Here is a 6852-nt window from a genome sequence, read left to right on the forward strand (position 1 = left end):
CAATGATGTTGATTTGTGTTCTCTTTATCCCTCTCTCTCTCTCCTCTATTCCTATCTCATTCTTTACGTTTTAACCCTTCTCTCACTTTTCTGCTTTGTTATCTTCTTTATTTTTCATCCCCATGTCCATTACATCTGAAACAAGCCCAAAGCAAACTCTAATAAAATTTTATTTATATATCAAGTGGCGCATTAAGGCCAGCCATAATGCTCTGTTTGTGAAAGCAAATCTGTTGGGCATCACTTTGACACTTGGATAATAATTCTAAGTGTCACAATGCCGGACAGGACAAGGGGAGAGGAAAAAAAAGATGAGTAGCCTCCCTCCTCGCCTCACTAACCTTTGGTTTATTTATTTTATTTATTCATTTATTGGGACAGCTTTGGCTGAGTGGTTAGAGCAGTTGTCCTCCAATGCGAGAGTTGGGGGTTTGACTCCACCAGCAGTCACACACCGAAGTATCCCAGGGCAAGACACCAAACTAGAGCTGGGCCATATCATATCGTTCATGATAATACCGGTAAAACAAAATCGCCCGGTTAAATGACTAATGTGAAGTTGTGGGCAACACGGTGGTGCAGTTAGTAGAGTGAGAGAGTGAATGGTTGTTATTTTGTCTGTCTCTATGTGTCCCTGTGATGGACTGGAGACCTGTCCAGGGTGTACCCCACGTCTCATACACTGATAGCTGGATATGGGCATCAATGACCCCCGTGACCCTCGTGACCCGTAAAGGAAGAAGCAGGTAAAGATAATAGATGGATGGACTAAAGTTATGTAAGGATTTTTTCCGCAGCTTTAGATTGAGGTTTCAACCTTGCAGGAATGTTTAAATAACAAACCAATCAATCAATCCATTAATCAATCAACCAATCAATCAATCAATCAATCAGTGAATATACTTTATTGATACCAAAGGGAATTTTCATTTCAGTACATCCATCAAGAAAAGAAAACAACAGACATGGGGGAGACAGATGTCTGAGGCTGCAGCCGCACAGAGCAGCGCCACTTTTTCATTAGATAAGGAAAGTGAAAAACATGAGGAAAGGATGGAGGTATAAAAAAGTCTCTGTCTGTCTCTGTCTCACACGAGACACCGTGTAAGACAGCAAAAAACTACCTCAGCACAGAAAAAGCAAACATCAATAAACATACTGTATGCATGTGAAGTAAATAGGGGAAGGGGCGTCCCAGCACGGCCACCAGGTGAGCGACGCAGCTCCTTGGCGCCTTCGCATCTCCTCGGTTGCGGCACCAGGGGAGAATGAGGGAGGCCGGCGAAAGCATGAGTTTGAGGGGAAGTCTTAGCAGAGCACAGTCCAGAGTCCGTCCACTCCCCCCCCCCCCCCCCACTTACACCAGCCAACCAACCAGTTTGCTGTCGATGAGGGAGAGGGTGGACTCCAGAAACCATCTTATCACCAGCAAATTAGTTGGTCCACTATGGGAGTGTGCTGGTTGTAACACTGAGTTTGTTTGTGGCTCCTTGGACTGATGAAGTCCTTTGGATGAAGGACGAAATGTCTCAACAAAAAAGAAAACGTCCAGATGATCTGTTGGATTTTTTTACCTGTATTATTAAGCATGAACTTTGATGTTTACAAATTGTTTATCCACAAGAAAAAACACAATGTTATCCCCGGATTCTGACTGAAGGCAAAAAGGTGAATGTTTTCTTCACACCAAAACAGATGTTTTGGAATTGCTTAAGCTTTTATTTGCACATGAAACATTCATCTGTGCTTAATATAAAATAAATAAAGCTAGTCATTTTCTTTGCACTGCTTGTGATTCAAGAATAACAAACACAAGTGAAGGAGCTAATTTGCAGAAATGTTTAACAGTGCAGTCAAAAGAAAGTTTCTCTTTATTATTCCAGTAAAAATATACTTTATTTTATTTTTTTTAGTCCATGTCAACAAAACAGTTTTCAAAGAGATGTCAAAGATCCCTTTACAGAGAATATGTTAAATTAAAAAAATAAAGATTTGAACTATTTCTTCTTTTTTTTTCAGTTCGAGAGGTTACGTCTTAGTTAGCTGTCAAGTGTCTAAGTATAAATACATAGTTCATTACTATAGAGATGCAAATTATTACAGCTAGTGCAAACTGTGTGTTTTAGGTATGTTATAGTTTTACAAGACAAACAAGTTCTGAGAGATATGCCGAGTTTCTGATTTTAGCATCTATCAAACAAAACCCAAAAATATAAAATAAAAAAAATACATACTGTAAATGATACTGCTGTTCGGCGTATTGTTTTTATGCTACTAGTGCTTAGTGTACTTTTAGTTAATATTTTTCTAAGTTCATATCTTAGATCTTATTACTGTTTTTCTTTTACATTTTATACTTTTGTTGGATGTAACTGGGACCCTGTGTACAAAATTTTGTTCCACCACATGTGCCACATGTGGTGTGTATGACAAATGAAGAACCTTGAATCCTTGATTTAGGGCAAAAATAAACTCAAGTGTTAGGAAGCAGCTACCAGTCAGCTGGTCCCAAGCACAATTAAATTGTAAAAGTATAACACTTTTGCCAAAACAAACGTGTGTGTGCAAGTTTGTCTAAGTGACGCTATATTGGATCAGTCGAGGCCCTGAAAAATGATCAGTCAAAAGAAGAAGTTGGTCCTGGTGAGAGCATGTCACAATTTTAAGGACCACTCTGCTATGACGTAAAAAAAAAAAAAAAAAATCTGCTTGAAAGTTGTTTGCAAGGCAGTGGCTAAGTCTTCAGGAGAGTATTTAGAATGCAGTGGGATCCCAAATAGGTAGTTTTGAGCATGCATGAATCATCCATGTGAGGTTGTGGTAGTTTAACATCATTGGGGCAGGGTATCTAGATCTTAGGTGGAGCATAGTTGTAGCATGTGGTTGTCGTAGTCATGGTTTGGTCGTCAAGCAGGAAAACCCTAATTTGGCAAGTACTAAGTGTAGCAGCATCATGTTTGTCTTAAATCGGATGGAGGTTTTCCACAAAAGCAACAATCCAGCCACATTCTAGTAGATCATGGAGGGCCTAGGGGTCATCATCCACTGTAGAGTGCCTAAAATCCTCTGAGGTGTCTGTCAACATCCACAGAGCCATTCATTTGTGTGCAGATCAGTTCATCATCACAGGGACAAACAGAAAAACACACAACCATTCACACGGACTCACACTGAAAGTCAGTATTATATCCCTGGTTAACCCATGCATGTCTTTGCACTGAAGTACTGTACCTGGAAAAAAACGATAAAGCAATACTCCTAATTCAAGGTGTGTGCGGGGGGGGGGGGGTGTGTGTGGGGGGGGGGGGGTGGGGGAACAAGTTTTTTTAGTAATTCTCCAGTTACTTTTAAAATTTTTGACAAAAATATGCATTTGAGGGACTATAACAGGGTGTCCAAAGTGTGACCTGTGGGTCATTTGCAGCCCTTGTAGGAATTTTGTGCAACCCGAGTCTGCGCTTTAAGAATTATATAATTTCCGCCCGCAGACTTAAGAGGATGGTGCAGATGTATATCTTCTACAACTTTGATGGTAATACTTTTTATGTGTATATAATTTTTAGGTTTAATAGGAAAAATGGATAAGAATTTTTTTTCCAAAATCTGCATTATTAGATAACAAATTTATATGCCTTCTTTTAAGATTGTCCAATGTTGTCATTGTTGTCTACTGTTGTCATCATTCTTTGTTAAAATCAGGTCTCTCTTGTAAATGAGTCCTCGATGCTCAATGAAACTAAAATGTATAAATAAAGGTTGAATTGAGTTGAAGGTTAAGGATCAATGGAGGAGTAGTACTTTTTCCTAGCAGCCTCTAGGCATCCTAGCATCCTGTATATGCAGTACCCTGTGAAGGCTAACATATGATCACTGAACAGCTGATCACATTAGCCTTTCCAGGGTGGTTTGGCCATGTGTCCTACTTGTGGTGCCCCTGTTATCATCATAAAACTTGATTGGATCTTGGGAAGTAAACCTTTAAAACAAGTTCTACTTCACATTCTGTTAAAATAAATAAAAATGCACAGTTGCTGTAACTATGCTTTACGCTTTGTGTTATTACGCGGCACAGTGGCTCAGTTGGTAAAGCTGTTGCCTCTCAGCGAGAAGATCACTGATTCAAGTCCTGAACATTTCATGGGTGGAGTTTACATGTTCTCTCCATTGTAGGGTGATATGGAGCTGGATATATATTGTAAATTATCAGTTATGAGTTAAGCTCATAAGAGATGCATTTATTATGCAAATAACCTCATTGTGTGTGGGCACCACCTCTGTTTTAGAGAAAAAAAATCAGTCTTATTTAACCCCAAATTAATGTAAACTGAAACGTGAATTATTTTCTCATGTTTAAAGGGCATCAAATCAGTTAATACACACAAATATGATAAACCAAATCACAAAGTCAGTTGATTTTATGTATTTTATTATAAAAATAATCTGTGATGAAAAATTATTCATAACAAACAAATGAATAACAAATAGATTTGTATCAAATGTCTAATTGATTATTCAAATCAGTGAAACTTAAAAAGGCAGATTTTGGACTGGTTCTGTTTGTGAAGTAGTTAAAATCTGTGTCTAAAGTGAGCTGTAGTTTGTCTGATAAGATTATTGTGATGTATGATCACCAGAAGTGCATTGAAGAGTCTCTCTCACCAGAACAAGATGTCAGAATGTTCCACAGCTGCTTAAAATGATACCAGTGAGGCCTGAGATGCTCCGGTGACTGAGAGGCTGATTTTTCCTCAAAGTTCACCTATCATCGGTTGGAGGAACGAAGGTCCGGCCACTCTGCGGTGTGATGGTTCTGGTTCAGTCAGGTTCTCTCGTCCTAAGACGTCTGCATAAAGGCTTAACTTCTTAATTCTTAATTCTCTTCCTAGGATGTCTATCTAGGAGGATGCGTCTTTCTCTGAAGTTTGCTCAAAGTCCCGTTGAAGTGTGTTGAGCCGTTGAGAAGTAGATGTGCTTGCGAAGAAGAAGAAGTGAAACTTAACTTAACTGTGTGTGTGTTTCAGAGGTGAAGGTCTGCCTCTCAGAAGAGGTGGTCCTAACTCTTTGTCATGTTTCATAAAATCTAAGGTCGTTTTCACACCAGATAGTCCGGTAGACTCGGTTCGGGACCAATATTCATGACCTTTTGTTTACATTTGAGCTGGTGCGTTTGCATTCACACCGCACTGTGCAGTCGAGCCAACCTGTTCAAACCAACCTATTCCCCCGCTCGCCTGAGGGGGCGCTGCACCAAGAACTACTGAAAGAAACGACACTAAAACCTCTGAAGACATGTCTTCTTCTTCTTCTGTAAATAAAAATAAAAATGAAGTGGCATCAAGTTTTAGGAGTTATATTTTGTAATTTTTCAAAAATGGACTTAGCATGAGCAGAAGATGAGACAGAAGACCATGGAGAATATTGTTTTTCCACACAAGGCAGCTGACGGCTCCATATAAGGTCAGAGAAATGCGTGTTTGTTTACCCTGCGGAGCGGGGCTCGGTCTGTTTACATTCACACTGTACTCGAACCGCGCTGGAGTTCGCTTCTACCAGACTGAGACCTAGGTTTTAGCCCGGGCCAGAGTTCACCTTTTTGTTCCGTGACAGAGTTCGATGGCGCGTTCACACCTCCCTAAACGAACCGGACTTTCTAGGAAAACGAGCTAGAGTTCAATTAAAGCGGACTAAACAGGGCTAGTGTGAATGCACCCTTAAGTCCATTTTCACTGTCTGCCTTTAAAAGTTACTCTTCTTTTAAAAGAGAAAAATAAGACAAATGATTATCTTAGAGAGATTACTTAAACATTCATTTTCATGAATAAACATTCAGGTATGACATATTTTGAAATAACATGCAATGTTCATCAAAAGGTGTAGCTGTCCATCTCGTGAAAAGAGAATGTCATTAAACAAAAGGGGTCTTTCATGTGTTATCTGCATGGGAACCCATCCTGGGAGTAACACTCATTTTTGATAAAGGTAAAGTCTCAGTAGATGTTTCAAACTTCGAGGTCAGTTGAACCAAAACTCATTAAAACGATCTGTCCGTTTCATGGGAAATGAGTTCATCTTGGCAGTGATTAACACAGTGACAGTGTTTTTTTTAAATACATTCACATTAATGTCAATTAAGAAATTTGTGAACTGAGTTGAACAACTGTAAAACAAAGTCTATTTGTTCCCAAGGGAATAGATGCATCTTATTTTAAACAGTTTCATACAAAAAACACATGAATGATGTTTGTTTGAGATGAGGTGAACTCTTTTCTGTTTGAGCTGAGATTAATTGTTTCTGAGGTGGTGTTCTTTTTCTGAGGTGGTGTTCCCCTACACCATGAACGCGTGGGTTTTCTCCAGGTAATCCAGTTTCCTCCCACAGACCAAAAACATGCATTTTAGGTTGATTGGTAACTCTAAATTGTTTCTAGGTGTGAGAGAGAGAGTGAATGGTTGTTTGTCTCTTTTGTCTCTATGTGTCCCTGTGATGGACTGGAGACCTGTCCAGGGTGTACCCCGCCTCTCGCACAGTGATTGCTGGATATGGGCACCAGTGAACCCCATGACCTGAAAAGGAAGAAGCGGATAAAAGATACTGGATGGATTTGTGTTTTATGTTTTTGTGTCTAAAAAAAGGACTATAATGTATATCCAAGCACACAAAAACCCAAAACAATAGATCCAAAAAATCAAAAGAATTTAATGCTTTTATGAATAATAATATGTACAAGGCTTTTTATATTTTTAATCTACAACAATTTAGAAATCCATCCATCCATCCATCCATCCATCCATCCATTATTTTAACCCATCCATCCATCCATCCATCCATCCATCCATCCATCCATCCATCCA

The sequence above is a fragment of the Nematolebias whitei genome, chromosome 5, assembly GCF_014905685.2.
Source record: "Nematolebias whitei isolate Nwh7 chromosome 5, NemWhi1, whole genome shotgun sequence".
Lineage (NCBI taxonomy): Eukaryota > Metazoa > Chordata > Actinopteri > Cyprinodontiformes > Rivulidae > Nematolebias > Nematolebias whitei.